The sequence below is a fragment of the Procambarus clarkii genome, chromosome 33, assembly GCF_040958095.1.
Source record: "Procambarus clarkii isolate CNS0578487 chromosome 33, FALCON_Pclarkii_2.0, whole genome shotgun sequence".
In the NCBI taxonomy this organism is placed as follows: Eukaryota; Metazoa; Arthropoda; class Malacostraca; order Decapoda; family Cambaridae; genus Procambarus; species Procambarus clarkii.
In genome coordinates, this window is record NC_091182.1 from 29,675,630 (window position 1) to 29,695,617 (window position 19,988).

Consider the following 19,988-nt stretch of genomic DNA (forward strand, 5'->3'; position numbering starts at 1 on the left):
ATTTAGAGTGATTAATAGCCCTAGATTATGGGCTTCTTATCCTATATGTTGGATTTCTGTGAGGAGTTGTATATTATCTCTGTGTTGACTGGATAACAATGCCTGGAGCGAAGATTTAGAGTCGGTATGAATGATGACATCATGCAAATTATTCTCAATTCCCCTCACTCACAACGTTGTGAGTGAGGGGACGCTTTATTATCAATCCTCACCCTCGTTGCTGAACCCAAACTCGACGGACTGACGGTTCTTAAGGCGGCAGTTGCGGGGCGTATACTCACGATGCATCCCTGGGGGGGCCCTCCATCTTGTTGCGTGTCCTATCCTCTAATTGTGGTTGCATGGTGGGTATGGGGGCTTATTCGTGAATGAAATTATTACCTTCTCGTTTCTATGCCACTGAATGATCCTCTTATAACTTCCTAGGCCCGTGGGGTGGGCAGCCAGGCTCCCGAGTCGGACTGTGTTGGAAGACCGGGATCTGTAGCCCCTGCTACATAGGGCCCAGACCAAGCTACTCCTTTCACCCTCCTGACTACCCCTCCCCCCTCCTCTGTGATAGGATTGAGCCCCAAGCCTCCAGTGGTGACCACCCCCATCACCTGTAGTGGCTACTTCTCTCATTGTGACAACTGTGCTTTCACTGGGGGTGTTCGACGCCGAAACCCCACAGACGCACTTGCACGATTCCTTCCAGTGCTAATACGTTCCATGCCTTGTTTTGTCCTGATACATGGACTAAATACTTTGATCTCAGCCATCTGGATTCTACACGTTCTGACGATTTCTTCCTCCATACACACCTCGTTGATTCGGCGGATGACTGTGTTAATTTTAACCCCCACCAGTTTTGATACACGTGTCATTGCTGCTCCTTCTCGGGATGCAGCTGCCTGTTTAGCTGCAGTGTTCAGCATTGGGGAGACCCCTGTTAGGGTCTCCAAAAATGCCCAGTTAAATGCCAGTATTGGCACTGTTCTCCTCCCGCACCATGTTACAACTGGTGGTAGGGCCCAGAAAGACTGCCACGAGGATATAAAACATTGCCTTGCAGCGCAAGGCCATTCTGTGTTCCAGGTTGAGACGTTCACTTGACTCCCTCATGGTCGTCGTCATTAGCCTCTTTGCGTTGTGAAGATCACTTTTGATAGTAGGATCCTTTTGCCTTCTATAATTCTTGCTGGTGCCAGATGCTCTGTTCAGGAGTACATTCCCTGTCCTAGACTTTGTGAAAAATGCTGGAAATTTGGGCATTGTGCCCTCAACTGCACAAGTGTAGTGTCTCTATGTCCCTTGTGTGCGGACTCGGGTCACTCTAAGATGGAGTGCTCTTCTTCACCTCAGTTGCGGTGATGTGCACCCTACCTTCTCCCGCACGTGTATACACTACAAATTTGAGGAAGCCATCCTCAATTTGAAGCACCGCGATCATTTGTCTTTTTCTGAGGTGGGATGCCAAATCTGCCATCTCTCCTGTTTCGATAGCATATCTTATGCTCATGTGTAGCGTTCCACCTGTCCTCGATTTTCCCTCTTTTCTCAGTCAACCGTTTCTAGGCCTTGGACCCGGACAAGGACACGCCCGTCGCCTCCTCCCCTGCTCCTTTATGTTCTGAACCCAAGGGGTCCTCCTCCTCCTCCTGGTTCTCCATCTGGTGTTTTCCCTCCTTCTTTCCCAGTCTGCCCTTTCTCCAGTGTCTTCTTTCCCGTTTTTCCCTAATCCTTCTTCCCAGCCCTCCCCCCTGTCTCTTGACCCTCCACGCCCCCTGTCTGTCCAAGCTGTTGTCCATCATCTTCCCAGCAATCTTCTTGTTGATCGCTTCCGTTCTCCTCCTGTCGCCCAGTACGTTGCTACTGCCACACCTGTCTCTTTCAGTCAGAAACTTAAGCCTTTTGACAATGTTTATTCTTCAATGGAATATTCGTGGAATTTATGCCAACTTTCATGAACTCCAACTTCTGATAACACAGTTTTCACCGCTTTGTGTTTGTCTCCAGGAGCCGATGACTGGTGCTCGTCCTGGTCGCTTTCGTGGTTATTTCTTTCTGCCCCCTCCACCCCCCACCTCCTCCAGCTTTTGCTGGGGCCCATAACTCTACTGCTCTTTTGATACATACTGATATTCCCTTCGTCCTCCTACTTTTTCCGTCGCCTATCCAATATCCTGCAACCTGAATCTTTGTGAGTAAATGGATCTTTGTGAGGTGATGCTCTGACAAACACCCAGGGCCGCCTTCTCGAACCATTTGTCCTCTCTTCTTCTTCTCTGTCTCTTCTGAATTCTGGTGAATCCAATCATGTGGACTCCCGCACTCGCCCCCTCTCCTGTCTTGATCTTTCTCTCTGCTCATCTTCTCTTTACTTAGACTTCACATGGCAGGTTCTTGATGACCTCCATAGCAGCGACCATTTCCCCATCCGTATCACCTTTTTTTCTTTTCACCCTCCCCTCTCCTTTCCTAGGTGGCAGTTTCACAAGGCTGACTGGAATCTATTCACCCTCCATGCTACTCTTTCCGACCTCTCCACTCTGCCTCGAGTCCTCGTCCTTTTTCATGAAACCGTTTTCGACGCTGCCCTCCTCTCTATTCCTTGCTCTACCTACCGGGGCACGCGGAAATGCGTTCCCTGTTGTAATGCGGACTGTGCTCAGGCTGTCCGCTGTAAGCATGCAGCCTGGAAGAAACACCGCCACCAGCAGACGGCTGATTCTTTTATTTTGTTTCGGAAGGCGAGTGAAGGCAAGTGCGGTGGCCCTTAGGGCCATCCATACAGCTAAACGTGAGAGTTGGAAATCTTATGTTCCCCCATTACGTCCGATATTCCTCTACTGCAAATCTAGAAGAACATCTGTAAGATAGCGGGTAAGTTTGTTCCAGATATCTCGCCAGTCCTTCACCTCTGTGGTACTCTTGTGGCGGATTCATTGACGTTCGTGACCGAACTGGGTTCCCACCTTTCGACTGTTAGCTCCGGTTCTCATTTTCCTCAATCTTTTCCTGCCTTCGTAAGCCCATTCTTGAATCTCACCCCTTATATTTCCGCACTCATTTCCGGCTTTCCCTATGACAGTGCCTTCTCTCTCTCTCTCTCTCACTCTCCGAACTTCGATCTGCACTGGCCCTCTGCGGTTCTACGGCAGCAGGCTAAGATGACATTATGAGATGCTTCGCCATCTCTCTCCATGCGCGTCTCAGTATTTACTGAATCTGTGTAACTGTATCTGGGAGTCGTCGTCAGTCCCTGAGGACTGGCTTGATGCGGTTGTTCTCCCTATTCGGAAACCGTGGTCTCTATTGACATCCCCTAAGAACTTCTGCCCCATTGCCCTCGCGAGTTGCATCTGCAAACTCTTTGAACATATGGTCAATGTCCATCTGATGTGGTTCTTGGAACACTATCACCACCTCTGCTCTTCTCAGTGTGGTTTTCGCAAGTGCCGCAGCACGACTGATGTCCTGGTGAACGTGGCAGTCTATATTCGTACTACTTTTGCTGCTAAGACCTCCGTTGTTATTGTCCTTTTTGACCTGGAAAAAGCATACGACACCACCTGGAGATACCATATTCTGTCCCAACTTCGTTCTTTTGGCCTTCGTGGTCATCTCCCTCTCTTCCTCCAAAGCTTCCTCTCTAGTCGTTCCTTTAGAGAGAGAGGCTTGGTACCACTCTCTCTGCCTCTTTTCGGCAATACGAAGGTGTACCCCAAGGTAGTGTTCTGAGCCTTATTCTGTTCCTGGTTGCCCTCAGTGGTCTTTTTTCCTCCCTTCTGGCATCTTCTCGGTTCTCTATGACGATGATCTTACCCTTTACTGTCAAGGTGATGAATCGCCTTGCCTTCAACGGCAGCTTCAACATGCGAATGATGCCGAGTCGTCTTGGGCCACCCATCATGGCTTCAAGTTCTTTACAACTATAACTTGTGCTATGACTTTTACTTGGAAGCAGGTCGTTCTTCATTCCCCAATGTCGCTTTACGGTCAACCCCTTTTATACAAAGATTCTGCTACGCTTTTCGGGCTAATCTTTGACACTCGTTTTTCTCTGTCGCCCCATATCTCTTACCTCCGAGTTCTAAGGCCCTTAACTTACTTAAGGTCTTGTCCCAAACTTCTTGGGGAATTGATAGGCGCACACTCCTCACTTGACATTCTTTTCTCATTCTGTCTGAACTCGATTATGGCCCCTGCTTACTCGTCTGCTTCTCCTACTCTTCGCCGTCTGGATGCTCTGCACCATACTGGGTTATGCATCAGCTGTGGTGGCTTTCGTTCGACTCTACCCTAAGCCTGTACAGTATATTGAAACTGGCGCCTTGTCTCTACAGGATCGCCGTGATCGCTACTGCCTTCACTACCTTGCACGGTCCATAACAACACCCTCGCTCTCGCTTATGTCGTGCCTTGACCTTTACCTCGCCCGTGGTTCCTGTTCCCCTTCTCCACCTACGTGTTTCTGTACGGTTGTCTCGCTTACAAAATGCTTTTTCAGTTCGTGTTACCTATATTTTCCTTGGTGTCATTCCGTCTTTGCCCCAGTAGAGGGTTCCCCATTCCTAAATGTTGTAAAATCTTGACCTACATGAGTAAAGTTTTTACCTCTCCTACAGTTCTGAAGCGCCTTTTCCTTGAACACTTTTCTTCACATTCCCGCTCCATTTCCGTCTTCACCGATGGGTCTAAGTGTGCAGGCTGTGTAGGCTACTCTTTTTTTTTCTTGACTACACCTTTATGTGCCGCTTGCCTCCAGAGACTAGCATCTTCACGGCAGAACTTTATGCTATTGTCTATGCTCTTCGTCAACTGCTTTCTCGGTGTCAGTCCTTTGTTGTTTTAGTTGACTTTCGCAGTGCCCTCATGACTGTGGATTCCTTTAATCCAGTCCAACCTTTGGTAGTCTAAATTTAACATTGGCTGTTTCTTATCTCCAGTCGATTTAAGACAGTGGAGTTTTGCTGGATTCCCAGCCATATTGGTGTATCCTTTAATGAGCATGCGGATGCTGCTGCTAAGGAAGCTATCCGCACTTGTTCCATCTCCTGTAAAGGTATTCATTATTCCGACTTTTACCCAGTTAATCATTCCTCCATCCTTGCCCATTGCAGGGTTGTTGGTGTTCTGTTACTGGTAACAAACTGTGTACTCTTAAGAGTAGATTGTTCCCATGGCCTTGCTCCTACCACTGTAACCGGCGGTGGGAAACGGCTCTGGCTAGGTTATGTATTACCCATACATGTTTAACTCATGGGCTCATAATGAAGCACTGCCCTGCTCCTTATTGTCCAAACTGCATTGTCCCTCTTATGGTTGTGCATATCGTTTAATGTCGTGATTTCCAGGATGTGCGTGTCTTGCTTTCCGACTGTCCCTCGCGGTCACTTGTCCCTCTATAGAATTCGTGGTGAATCGAATACCTTCGATATCGTCTGCATTATGCATTTTTGTTCTCGTATTGGTGACCTTAGTGATATGTAGCGCCCTATGATTATCCCGCACATTTGATGGTTTGATAATTACTTGGGTTTGGAATGTTTCAAATGAAATTGTTTCATACAGTGAAATGTATGAGAAAATCTACAGGGTTGTGAGGTGAAGCGAACCTTTGACAAAGGCATTGCCAACTCCATACTCTACCACCACTGATGGTAAAAGTCTTACAACCAGATTACTCCTGAAACCTCAGGAAGTCTGGAGGCCCTTCCTGAAGCCAGTCCAAGTATTACGTTAAACCACCGAAGCACTCAGGTGAAGGGTGAAGCAATACCGTATGGCCCAACTTCAGATACACAAAAATTGACACTAACGTGATTTTTTGTGTGTATGTGAAGTTGGGGCGTATGGTGTTGAAGGACTTCATCCTTCACCCGAGTGCTTGGAGGTCTTACGTAAAACTTCAAGTGGCTCCAGGAGGGGCTTCAAGAACTGTGATTTCAGGAGAAATCCGGTTGTAAGACTTGTACAAAGTCAGCAATGGTACTGTAGTACAGTCTGCAGCTGATAGTGCCTTGGGTACGGGTTCACATCGCCTCACAGCCCCAGTGGATTTTCTCTTTGATGTATATCATGTTGTGAATTTCTGTGTATTGTTATGATCACCATCTAATAACAGTCCTTTCCGGCCTCAGGAGTCATTTTGACCCATCTAGAAAGATCGCAGATGGGCAAAACAGTGATTAAGTTAAAGAATGGGGCGAGTGGCGGTGACTCAGCCAATCGGAGCGAGGGTTGATTTGTGGAAAGTTGTGTATAGTTAGTTTTTCCTTGTTCTGCGTTTTTCCTAGTTCAAATGTAATATTTTGATTTGTCATTGATGTATATGATAAGGGTTAGACCGTTATGGTATGGCACTTGCTGCATTTAAGTCATTTAAAATAGATGTCAGAGTCCTAAACATAACCTTTCTATTTACTCCATGCACCTGTTATTTCCTTAGTAGTGTCATATGGTATCTTATAAAAAGTTTTAGCAAAGTACGTGTACCACATCTACCTGAAGTCCTTTGTTTGAATAGCTGGTTAGCATTTCCCCCCCAAAAAAATGTGAACAGAACAAAGCAATGTTGTGTTAGGTCAACACAACATTAAATGTAAAATTTTGGCTGGCAGTTCATTTAAGAGATTAGATTGAATTCCAGACACCTGGCACTTTTGTCTTTGTTGTAAGGCTTTTCCTGTTTATGGTGCTTGTTACACGTACTTGAGTATATAATCCTCTCCATCAGCTTCAAACATTTGTGTGGTAATAGGATGCTGCCTTCAGTATGAATAATTTGGGTACCTACATTCTGAATACACTAAAGTATAGCAAAAGTTTTAATAGACAAACCTGGACATTTCCAGTCTTATTATCTCAACTTGAGATAATACCAAAGTATTTGATCTACATTTCATTTTCATATACTTATTAATAATGGGCTAGCTTGTATATCTGAATACTAGGCCTGAGGTGTTCCAGGTCTGGCATTTAGTAAGGCTCTTTTGAAAATTGTTGCACAGATATTTTGTAATCATGTCAATAACTTTTACAACACTAACCTTAAAAAATACTAAGTGTTATGCAATGCTCACTAACTATATCTAGTCTGTACATTTTAGAAGTATATTTCAAATCACTTTACTAATTTTGAGTTATTTTAATCATTAGCCATATTTGATAGTTGATAATACTATGTAAATGCATGCACTTAAGTTAAATGCATTACCTAATAACTTTGTATTAGTTTGTCTATATGACTTCACTTTAGCATGTTACTTTAAATTTCAAAGTAAATGAGAATTTATCTTCAGATGTGCATTTCATGCATCAGTAAGTCTTTAGATTCAATCATGCTTTAAATTACAAATCTCAGGATAAAGTATATAAAGTAATTTAATGAAAAGATTTATTGAAATTATACATAACAGTATTTAACTACTATATCAATTTCAGGTTGTGATGAACCAATGTTCCTAGAGGAAACCACAGAAGACTTCAAAGGCCAAGACAACTCCAGAGACAATCACCTGTAAAAGAAAAATAAACATTAAACAGGGACACTCCTTTTATTATCACCAATGCCTAATAATAAGCCCAAAAAATCCTAACATCCTATCTTTTAAGATAGGCCTTGCTGAGCCTATCCCTTCCTCTGATTTTCATGCAGAGCTTGTTCCCTGAATGGGTGCATTACATCCACCACTTTAGTGCCATCAACACATTGTACATATGCTTTACTGAAAGCACTGTACAATGCATTCCAGGCACTAAAGTTTTAGATGCATCCACCCATTCAGCAAACAAGCCCTGTAAGGATTAACAATGTCACCATTGTTAAGGGTCCCTAAACCTATGCAAATCTAGTCCATCTATTAGATGGGTAGTAGAGCAAAGCTCTGAAAAAGCCAGGACAGGGAAATCTGCAAGACTGCCTGGTCCCCTTCTATGAAATGGGGTAGGATCAGTACACTGCATCATCCCCTGTGGGTTGTAACAGTAGGACATGGTTACACACCTATAAATGGACTAGATAAGAGAATAAAGATTAACTGTCATTGATATAGCTAAAACAGAATTCAAACTCACCCACAGTAAAGGAGCCTCACTCCATGCATCTGAAAAATGTCAACAAATTAACTTCAGATTTAAAACTAATCTAGCTTTACTTTTAAAATTAGCATTCAGTACTTTAAAAATTCAGATGGAAAATGTTTAATTTCTTTACAGAATTAACCTTACCTACATTCTAGTAGTAAAGATCTAATTGAGCAATATAAATATGTATGGCATCACAAAAATTGGCAAAGTTTCAGTAAATGTCATTTGAGAAACTACAACTTCAATGGCAATCAACATTTATCTTTAGCCAATGATATATTGTTTAAGTTATTACTATATTTTAATTTTATGCAAATCTATTCAGATTAACCTTTACTACAACTCACCTGATTCTGTTGAAGGAGGGACTTCTGGACTTTCTAAACCACATTCTGGAAAATATAAATTTAAAACCAAGCTAAAGTAAACAGAATATTTTTTTTATTTTCAAGGGAAAAATACCATCACTTAGAACAGAACTTTTCCTGCCATTAACTTATTTGACTTCTGATTACCCTTAAGTGTTGTACATTTATAGATTAAAGCTTATTTAACAAACATTGAATGTTAACCAAACAAGATTTATATTCCATTAACATTTCATTAATAATGACGCTCAACTATGCTGTTTAAGATCTATTGCCCCAAATTACAATCTTCACAATTTCAACATTACCATTCTATTCAATACATTCCTAAAAGGACTAAATTTGCAGATATGCTACCCCCTAGACTTTTCCATTCCCATTCAATTTCCATACATAATTTGTACCCTAATATTTGACAGGTTTTTAGCAATTAACTTTTACCCCCCCCCATTCCAACATACACAACACTACTTACTGTAGATCTGCAAGTATTTTTCTGCAGCTCTTCCTTGCCAGGACCTTCCACAACCTGTCATGTGAACAGTAAATGTTACTAAAAAGTTATTTGCATAGCAATGTTATTTTGTTCATACCTGTACCACCAGTTTAACAGTTGCCAGTGGCACTAGGTATCTTTGTCCCATCTTCATTAATTACAAAGCTATAGCCATTTCAAGTCAACATCCTATAAATTTTTTATTTTCAAACAACTTTAGTTTTGAACATTATTTTTCTGGAACATTGCAAACTTAAACTATGTATAACATTTGAATAAAAGCGATACAAAATTTATATAAACAAATCTTTATTCTTTTACAACCACTGCTTACTACTAGGTGGACAAATTTATTCTGTTGAAAGTTATGTACCAAGCTTTTTAGTCTGAAAATTCATAATTAACCCAACTATACTACCAAGACAATGTGATTTTAGTAATATTTACACTAGCAACTATACAAGGCCATATTCTTTCCAGTTATCACCAAACTTCTGCAGGTGTAAGGCTCTATCTCCCCCATCTGCAGCACTTATTGATAATAAAGACCAAGTGGTCATTTCTTTATGAACCTGATACAGTACTGTTAATGCATTAAATGTTGTGGGAACAATTTAGCTACAGTTCTGCCAAGGGAATGATTAACACACCATGCAAGCCAACTAATATTAAAGTTTGAAATATTTATTAAAAGCAGAAGTTTATCATATGGGGTGTTATTTTAGAAGAACGGGTGGTCTGGTGGTTATGTTATGGTCGAGTAACATAGTACAAGAGGGCAAGTAGTTGCCGAGCAAGTATGCCAATTTCAATTTGTAGCAAACTGGCAGACACAGCAGAAGTGCACTTTTTCTGCATAGATGCTAATGGCAGTAAAGTTCCTATTACAGTTACTAGCCACCATTCACTAATGACTAGGGAAGTTAGCTCAGCATCTTTGATGTGCTTTGATGGCAACGAAAATGTTGCCCCTTCAAAAGTTAAACTTGTCTACAGCATTTCCTTTAACTATGTAAGGGGGGAAGATTCTTAATAGCAAGTGCCAATAGTCTGTGCCACTGGTTTATGGCAAAAGATTCTGTAGCAATAGAACTATATGCCACACTTCCAACCCCCCCTTCCTCCCAACTGTTCAGTGTCAAAGGGAGGGGGGGTCCATTTACTGTACCACTTACATTTTAGTGTGGGCTTCATCCACTATTCTGATGTTTGCTGGAACATTTGTGCCAGCTGCTGGTTTGAAAGGGAGGCATACCATGTGCCAATTCAGGAAGCTTTCCACGTTCCTCACTGCATGTCAGCTCAGGACCTCACTACCATGTTGGGAGGCAGTTGAAGACTAACCAATCAACATCCCGGGCTGGAGAGCAGTACCAGCCGAGGGAGAATTTGCCACCTGCAAAAAATTTAATATCCTTAACAATCTACACCATCTAACTCATCTTTACCATTACCTAGCCTCCAAACTTTACATTTGTCGGCATTAAACTGCATCTGGTAGGCTTAACCATTTCAAAACTATTTAGGGCATCAGTTTTTTTATATGCCAATTCTGCAACTATTGCAGTCTAAACCAAAATCTGGTGTTGTGAATAACCGAGGTCCAAGGACAGCCTTTAGGCACTACTTTCAACACTTCTGCCCCCAACTTAACCCCATTTATACTATCATTTCCTTTGGTATAACCACGCCCTAATCAACTCTAGTCAGCACTCCCAATGATGCTAGCCTCTTATCAGTTTTGTGCCACTATCAAGATCTGTTGAAGTCAAGGTACACAAAATCACAAACCTTATCACTATTTCCTCAACTATGTAACCTAAAACATGACAGCCAGTAGTCAAATTGCGCGATTCATGTATCGCGTCATGTTTCTCAAGAAGTGATGGTACTTGCAATGTTAGATTCTAGTAACTTTCCTCAGAATAGACCAAGCTAATTGGCCGCTAACTTAAGCGATAAAATTAACTTTACAAAATTTTCCTTTAAAACTTACCATATTAGGAACTTTCCGCGACTGGCATTTACCCGACATCCTGTATTAAATAGAATAAAAACGGTATACAGTATCTAGTCTAGTAAAACTACGGTAAATTAAATATGGTTAACTTGCATTCTTTAAGCATGGGCTGCATAGTTAATTAAACTAAACGTTAAGCACCCTGGCAAACCACTTCGTTCTATTCAATTTATTTTATCACTTCGTCCGGCTAGAATTTTAAGATTAGATTAAAAGGAACACCCTCTGGTAACGTCTGAACTAGTTAACCAAATAAATATTTATTTAGGTATAATACTTTCATAAAACCCGTCTACTTCCCCCACCAGTAGACTTGTTCAGCTAAAGGCATAATGTAATGTTCCACTTTAGTAAATAAAGACAAAATACACTACCCATCTCTGTAGTTATCAGTTACCTGACCTCTTTTACGCTTAAAAATTACCTATCTTTCCCATAATTATTCGATATAACTTACCTCTCACCCGCTGGTCGAGCACACAGCAGTATATATCCTCTCCCACCACTCACCGCGTGGATACTACTCTACTGTGGCCGCAACTTCCCTCAAATCACCTACGTTGTCCATAAACATATATAGAAGAGCAACTGACCGTAACATCCGTATAGTGATCATCACATAACGTGGGAACATTAGTAGTACTGCTGTCAAAACATAGATGGCGCCAGAACAAACGGTAATTCCTATGGACTCGCCTAGTTATGCGTAGGGAATTGAGCTTCAAGTGTTTGGTCCCGCCCCTCAGTTGTATTCACCTAGTTGTACTCACCTAATTTGTGCTTGCAGGGGTTGAGCTTTGGTTCTTTGGTCCCGACTCTCAACCGTCAATCAACTGGTGTACAGATTCCTGAGCCTACTGGGCTTTATCACATCTACATTTGAAATTGTGTATGGAGTCAGCCTCCACCACATCACTGCTTAATACATTCCATTTGTTAACTACTCTGACACTGAAAACATTATTTATAATATCTCTGTGCCTCATTTGGGTACTAAGTTCCCCCTTGTTCGTGTTCCACCCGTGTTAAAGAGTTGTCTTTGTCCACCATGTCAATTCCCTTGATAGTGGGCCAGCCAGAGGCTTAGAGCCCGCGCAGGAAGGAATATCCCTGAAAAAAAAATCGCCTGAGATTTTTGTAGGTTGCTATCATGTCATGTCTCCCCTTACTCGGGTTTCCAGAGACGTGAGGTTCAGATCCCTTATCCTTTCCTCGTAGATCATACCACTCAGTTCCAGACTGGTGGCATACCTCTGAATCTTCTCTAACTGTTCTTTTACTCAAGTGCTTCGCCATCTTACATTCCTGGTTGCACCATGGATTCTTCTCTTGCTTTTCGTTTTTCTCCTTTTGGGCCAGAATAAACCTGTCTGCAGCTTCCTGGCACTTCTAGGTGACATAGTCCATCATATCCTGTACAGTCTTCTCTCTGAGTTCTGTTTCCTATGGTATTCCCATTAGGAAGTTTCTCATCTCGTCATATATTTTTTTTTTGGGGGGGGGGGGTAATTTAGTCTTTTCCCTTCCAATCCCATCCTTGGATACGTTATATCCCTACCTCTACCAGATATTCAAAGGTCAATAAACTGTGGCCACTCATTCCCATGTGGGCTTCAAATTTGTACCTTATTTCTAACTCATTCAAGGTGAATATCAGGTCAAATCTAGATGGTTCGTCATTACCTCGCATTCTTGTGGGTCCCTTGACATGTTGGCTCAAAGTTCCTTGTTGCCATTTCAAAAAAAAAAAAAAAAAAAGTTCAGCTCTCCATGTATCTGCACCTCCATGTGGGTCCCCCATTCTCCCGGTCTATCTTTCCATGGTTGAAATTGCCCATGATTAAGAGTCTGGATCCATTCCTGCAGGCAACTGAAGCTGCTCTCTCTATTATGTTATTGGTTGCCATGTTGTTCCTATCAAACTCCTGCCTGGGGTTTCTGTCAATTAGTGGAGGGTTGTAAATGACTGCTACTATTATCTTAGGTCCATCCATTGTCATAGTTCTTGTTATGTAGTCTCTGAATCTTTCACAGCCCAGAATTTCCATCTCTTCTAAACTCCAGTCCTTCTTTATCAGCAGGGCCACTGTTCTTCCTCCTCTCCCTTCTCTCTTTTCTTAGTATATACTGTAGTTGTCCTTTGGAAACATAGCATTTGTTATGACTCCTGACAATTTTGTTTGAGTCCTATTACATCTGGGTTTTCTTCCTGCACCCTTTCTACCAGTTCACTTGCTTTATTGGTAATCCCATTGATGTTTGAGTACATTATCTTGATGCTTACTTTTCTATATCCATTTTCACCCACCCTCCCCACTAGTGTAGGAAGCCATTCCATGGGCAGGGCTACTTGGGTAGGCTCTTCCTCCTGTAGGGTACTTACCAGGGGTTCAGGGGGAGGTGGGGTGCAGGATGGAGTGCTTAGATCTTGCCCAGGCCTGCTTGGGGCAGGAAGAAGTCCTGGGGGTGGAGGGGCAGGGAGTGCTCGGGGTTGGGGGGGACAAGGAGTAATCGTCCTACTGTGGTGTAGTAAACATGGATTTGGGGGGAGGTGGGGTGGGGGATGGTGGGCTTAGATCTTCCTTGGAGCAGGAAGGCAGCCTGGGGATGGAAAGGCAGGAGGGTACTTGGGGTAAGGGGAGGAGGATTTGGGTGGTATGGTGGGCATTGTGTAGGGGCAATGGAGGATTTGTGCTTAGGGTGGGATGTTGGGGCTCCTATGGGGTGGTGGATTGGGGATATAACAGTCCCTTCTGAGATTCCTGAATTGCTGGATTGGGGTTCCCCACTTCCCTCTGGGATTACTGGGTTGGAGGCTGAGATTCCTTGGCTCCCTTCCCTCAACCTGTGCCTTTTCCTTGCATCTGCTGCCTGTATTATCTTGTACCTGGTCATGTCCCTCTGAAGGAATATCTCTCTGTAATTCCTTACATTTTTCGATTTGCACTTCTTTACTAGGATATCCTCTTTGGTGGTCTTACTCCTGAATACTGCCTTGATCAATAGATTTTTGTCTTTGTTTTACTGGCCAATACAAAAAAACTTTTCTATGCCTTGCTCAGCCCCTTCCATTACTATCTCCTTTAGTATCTCTGACACTGCAGCTTTGTCCTTAGCCCTCCATTCGTCTTGCTTGGAACCTTCTTGTTCCTATATTTATTTACTAACATCCTCAGAGTGCATGCAGTGGAGGCAGCGCGGTGGTGCACGAACCCCAACTTCTAGTCGAGATACAACTCCCAACACACACATGGCAATGTTGGAAAGTGATGACTCCTCCCTCAATTCCATGGATATTGATTGCCATCCTCATCCACTTAATGCAGACTCTGACACAGAGCTAGAGTCAATGTCCCCCCCCCCCCTCCACAAGTTATCCTTTAGTGTCCTCCCTGTAGGGGTCATGAGGATGGTGTGTGCACCCTCCATGCAGACCCTGAAACTGTAATGCAACAGGCCGAAACTCTGAAACAAGATAACAAGCTCAAGTATGATGATTGGGATCTCCTCCGTCAGAATGTGGTACAGCAAGTCAGTCAAGAACCTATTGTCCATATATTTGCCGCGTGGCTGACTTTTACCAACAAGATACTTGGCAAGCTGTCTGTCAATTCAGAAACCTATAATTATAATAATACAATAATATTTGCAATAATACTGTATAACATTCACAGGATCTTATTAAAAGTACAGTAATTTCATAGTAGGTATTTGTGTATTTTATAAAGCCACTGGTTACATGCAATGTTTCAGCAGTCCTAAAGTTCAAGCGTGTGTTTTAGTGTGTACATTTGTAGGAAATATAGTAGTTGATACTATGATAGGTAAATTAAGAAACTAACAAATAATGTAGTTTCTATAGTGGTACTTGATGTATAATGTGTATAACTACTATTGATCCATCAGAAATTTATCTAGATAATTTTTGCTTAGCTGAAGTCATTTTCTGCATGTTGATAACATTTTTGCAGTATGTTAACACGTAGTAATGTTTAAGTTTGGATGGTCTGTGAGAGCTTCGTAGCCACTTGTGTGTCTTCAGGAATGGGAAGTAGATTGATACTAAGGTTTTGTATTTTTGAGGTACAACTTGAAATAATTTGAGAGATACACACCAAGGGGAGAATGCAGGACCTACTGGATTTAAGGCATATAGCTGGGAACATGCATGGTTGTCAACAAAGACATATTTATGCATTTATTATAGTTTAAACAAAATTTTTGGATGAATAATTTATACGTTGACCTTATCTGCTGGTTTAGATGAACACAGTACACACTTTGTTTTTTTTATACCGAGTATGTAATTTTAAATTTACTATGGCAAGCAATTTTGCTACCCTAGAATGTCTTTCCTAAATTTTATAATACACCCTCTAATATTGCATGATTGCCCAAGATTTTTCTTTTTATTATTATTTAGCACTGAACTCCATTTGTGAGGTGTTCACTGCACACCAATGGTTTCTCTCAGTGTGGGTATGTGGATGACTTGGTATGGCAACCCAAGATAACTTCCCCAGTTTATCCACGCAATCACTAAAGTAGTGAATTGACTGCCATGCTGTAGTTTTGCTAATATACATAAAAGCATGTTATATCACAATAAATTTTATCTAATTAAAATTTTAAAATGGTACACAGTTTTTCCATCACTAGAAACCTTGATGATAATAAATTTGTATTAGATTTCTAATTTTGCATTGCTTAATATAAAGTTTCGAATGGTTTGCCAATAGTATTATACACATTGCACTGTGGTGTTGAGGGGATTTCTCTGCCTTTTTTTATCTTGAAACCTTGGTTTGTGTCCTGCTCATTATAAGATAAAATTTGCTCATGTAATTATGTACCTATCAACTTTTACCCTATTTCTATTTAAATGGGATGGGGCAGGTTCACCCATTTTCATATGATCACAATTGTCACATGAATTGTTACTATTCATGTGTAGTGACAATCTCTTATCACAATCCCTAATTTTCATTTCTTTCCAAGTTAATGGAGCATTTGTAAAATTTAATTTATATGGCTTGAAACAGAGGCATTGTGCCTATAAAATGTTTGCATTTCAATTGAGTAGAGGTAGATTGTATAGTATTTTCATATAAATACTTTTGTAGCTTTTAGAGTAGATCATCTTAAGCATGGCAAAGCTAAACAATGTCAGCATCCGTCAAAATGCTGGCTGCATTTTCTTGGCCTCCAGTTATCATGCTTACACACACACAACTGAACTGCCTATAGTTGGAGAGGTCTAATTTCGTTATAAAATGATACTTTTTCAGCGTAAAAATATGTTTTTCATGATCTACATTCAGCACCAATATTATAATGAATAAATATAATCATATTTATTCATTACTAATGTAATGCTAGGAAGCTTTGTGTAGGTTTGAGAAAGTTTGGGTAGCTTTGGGTATTAGACGGAGCCCTCAAGGGTTGTCCACCAATTCATAGAATTACCCAAATCCTACTAGCATTACATAAGTAATGAAGAAATATAGTATATTTACACACTATAATGTTGGTGTTGAATGCAGAACATGATCAAACCTATTTTTACTTTGAAATATTCTAATTTCATAAGGAAATTACAAGTAAATGTGCAGCAGGTGACGCCATAGGAAGTCGCCAGTCCAAGCGACAGTGTTGTGGCGCGACTTATCCAAGATATATGGTCGCCAGGAGTGTGTTTGCTGGCATGTCAGCCTTCTGTACCTACCTAACCTAACCAACTACCCAAACATAACATTTTTTTTTTTTTTTTTTTTTTTTTTTTTTTTTTTTTGAGATATATACAAGAGTTGTTACATTCTTGTACAGCCACTAGTACGCGTAGCGTTTCGGGCAAGTCCTTAATCCTATGGTCCCTGGAATACGATCCCCTGCCGCGAAGAATCGTTTTTTCATCCAAGTACACATTTTACTGTTGCGTTAAACAGAGGCTACAGTTAAGGAATTGCGCCCAGTAAATCCTCCCCGGCCAGGATACGAACCCATGACATAGCGCTCGCGGAACGCCAGGCGAGTGTCTTACCACTACACCACGGAGACTGTATAATAAACCTAACCATAAACCTAAACATAACCTAACCTATCCAAACATAACTTAATATTACCTCTAAGCAACAATATATCTTGAATAATTTGTTCATCAACCAATCAGCGGCCGGGGTGGGTTGGCTGCTGGATATAAAAGGGACGCTGTGACAAAAAGCACTTCAGTGTGTTTTACCTCACTTTTGGTATACAGTTCCAGCTTCGTCTCCTGAGGGTGAGCTGTATGGTGAGAATCCCCCCTCCCCCCTTTGTTGCGTCGCCTGCTCCCCCCCCCCCTCCCCCTTTGTTGCGTCGCCTGCTCCCCCCCTGCCCCTTTGTTGCGTCGCCTGCTCCCCCCCTCCTCCTTTGTTGAGTCGCCTGCTCCCCCCCCTCCTTTGTTGAGTCGCCTGCTCCCCCCCTCCTCCTTTGTTGCGTCGCCTGCTCCCCCCCCCCTCCTTTGTTGAGTCGCCTGCTCCCCCCCCTCCTCCTTTGTTGAGTCGCCTGCTCCCCCCCCCTCCTCCTTTGTTGCGTCGCCTGCTCCCCCCCCCCCTCCTCCTCTGTTGAGTCGCCTGCTCCCCCCCCCCTCCTCCTTTGTTGAGTCGCCTTCTCCCCCCCCCTCCTCCTTTGTTGAGTCGCCTGCTCCCCCCCCCCTCCTCCTTTGTTGAGTCGCCTTCTCCCCCCCCCTCCTCCTTTGTTGAGTCGCCTTCTCCCCCCCCCTCCTCCTTTGTTGCTTCGCCTGCTCCCCACCCCTCCTCCTTTGTTGAGTCGCCTGCTCCCCCCCTCCTCCTTTGTTGCTTCGCCTGCTCCCCCCCTCCCCGTTTGTTGCGTCGCCTGCTCCCCCCCCCTCCTCCTTTGTTGCGTCGCCTGCTCCCCCCCCTCCTCCTCTGTTGAGTCGCCTGCTCCCCCCCTCCTCCTTTGTTGAGTCGCCTTCTCCCCCCCCTCCTCCTTTGTTGAGTCGCCTGCTCCCCCCCCTCCTCCTTTGTTGAGTCGCCTGCTCCCCCCCCCTCCTCCTTTGTTGCGTCGCCTGCTCCCCCCCCTCCTCCTTTGTTGCGTCGCCTGCTCCCCCCCCTCCTCCTTTGTTGAGTCGCCTTCTCCCCCCCCCTCCTCCTTTGTTGAGTCGCCTTCTCCCCCCCCCTCCTCCTTTGTTGAGTCGCCTTCTCCCCCCCCCCTCCTCCTTTGTTGAGTCGCCTGCTCCCCCCCTCCTCCTTTGTTGCTTCGCCTGCTCCCCCCCTCCCCCTTTGTTGCGTCGCCTGCTCCCCCCCTCCTCCTTTGTTGCGTCGCCTGCTCCCCCCCTCCTCCTCTGTTGAGTCGCCTGCTCCCCCCCCCCTCCTCCTTTGTTGAGTCGCCTTCTCCCCCCCCCCTCCTCCTTTGTTGAGTCGCCTGCTCCCCCCCCTCCTCCTTTGTTGAGTCGCCTGCTCCACCCCCCTCCTCCTTTGTTGCGTCGCCTGCTCCCCCCCCTCCTCCTTTGTTGCGTCGCCTGCTCCCCCCCCTCCTCCTTTGTTGAGTCGCCTTCTCCCCCCCCCTCCTCCTTTGTTGAGTCGCCTTCTCCCCCCCTCCTCCTTTGTTGAGTCACCTTCTCCCCCCCCCCTCCTCCTTTGTTGCGTCGCCTGCTCCCCCCCCCCTCCCCCTTTGTTGCGTCCCCTGCTCCTCCCCCCACTCCTCCCTTTGTTGCGTCTTCCTCCCCCTTTCCCCTGATTTCGCCGTTTTGGAACTAGTGTAGTGTATGGGGGAAACTACCGTTATTTCAGATTTAACTTGCCGAATCGAAGGTTAAGTGCGCATAATGCTGCGTGTGGCACTATAGCCGACCCAAATTGGCTTGTGGCGTTCTTCTACCCCACTTGTATCATGCGAGAGGCTAACTCTTAACGTCTGCCCTTCAACCTTAATTCGGTTAAATATATAGTAAAAATTTCTGTACGTGTACAATAGGGTTTACTAGTCAAAACTTTGAATTCAAAACATAACGTTTTAGTAATTTTTTTCTTGTAAACAGCTGCCTCGTATGGGCCAATAGGCCTTCTGCAGTTACCTTTGTTCTTACCATGACTACTTTAATTCAGCAGGCTAGAGATAACGTATCCTGAGCAAAATCGGTTGTCTGCACCAGTTTCCTAATCTCCCTTCCCAAGTCCTTCAGGGGAAAACTTCTCTACAGTTCTCAAGACACTAACCGTGTTCACTAGTTTTTCCCAGTTCCAAATTGCGTCAGTTTTCTTCATACGACATCCTCGTCTTTCCCACCCCTTCCTGCATTTAAGGTACCCCAGCTTCAATTTTCCCCTTGGCATCACTCCAGCCTCGACCACAACCCCAGCTTGTTGCCTCTTAAGCCTTTAAAGGCCACAGCAAACTAGATACTCCATCCTATGGAATACCCGGTAACATAAGCAAAATGTTCTAGTTTGATTTGGTTAAACTCTCAAATCCCATAGATCAAGGCTGACATGTGATTACAGTACCCAAGATACAGGTTTAGAATCCTCTACATGGCTTATTTTGCCCCTTTGAGTAAATTTAGACTAATTGTAAAATGTTTCAGATACATGAAACGAGGGCTGGTAACTACCATTTCTCATGGGGCGTGAATAATACCTACAGCTGGGATCAAGCGCACTCTTACGGCAACGTCTTGGCAGAGGCTTCTAACTAGTTATTAAAAGACAAGGATAAGGAAAACTTGGTTATCGCCAAAGGTGAGTTTACTTTGTTAGTGTCTTAAGTTATTGAAATACATGTACATTAAACTTGTATTACATTATATATGTATATATGGTCATCCTGCTGGACTGAGACTTACTAAATAGCCAAGAATTTTTCTAAAATTATAAATATTTTTCTAGGTGGGATCCAGTTCATGTGGACAACGACCTGGAGGTAGTCATCCGTGTACACTGTTCTACACCAACTGGTACTTCACTAGAGGGTCAGTATGGCTTGTTTTATTTTTAATTTATTAATGTCAAACAGCTCAATTGGGTAGATTGTC

General features: G+C 43.4%; 1 protein-coding gene and 2 long non-coding RNA genes across 7 annotated transcripts in view; 2 read left to right on the forward strand and 1 right to left on the reverse strand.

Annotated features, from left to right (window-relative positions):
* The window catches only part of LOC123765268 (carboxyl-terminal PDZ ligand of neuronal nitric oxide synthase protein), a 497,901-nt gene extending 490,368 nt beyond the window's left edge, over positions 1-7,533 (forward strand). The window contains exon 8 of one of the 2 annotated variants that reach the window (XR_011230244.1): positions 7,429-7,533. The gene's annotated coding sequence lies outside the window, so the exon portion shown is untranslated. Of the gene's footprint in view, positions 1-6,125; positions 7,222-7,428 lie in introns of those variants that run through there. The other variant, XR_006773694.2, reaches the window with a different exon arrangement.
* On the reverse strand, positions 7,368-11,545 carry LOC138370879 (uncharacterized). Of its 4 annotated transcripts, XR_011230245.1 has the most exons (7): positions 11,415-11,545; positions 10,934-10,973; positions 10,113-10,333; positions 8,917-8,970; positions 8,421-8,465; positions 8,062-8,090; positions 7,368-7,502 (listed from the first exon to the last, which is right to left on the reverse strand). It is a non-coding gene; the product is annotated as an uncharacterized lncRNA (long non-coding RNA). The 4 variants fall into 4 exon arrangements; XR_011230246.1 differs by lacking the exon at positions 10,934-10,973 and having other exon boundaries at positions 11,415-11,501; XR_011230247.1 differs by lacking the exons at positions 10,934-10,973; positions 11,415-11,545 and adding an exon at positions 10,729-10,876.
* LOC123765270 (uncharacterized) lies at positions 11,503-19,926 on the forward strand. The gene is made up of 3 exons (XR_011230249.1): positions 11,503-11,634; positions 19,542-19,695; positions 19,843-19,926. It is a non-coding gene; the product is annotated as an uncharacterized lncRNA (long non-coding RNA).
* The last annotated feature ends 62 nt before the right edge of the window (positions 19,927-19,988 follow it).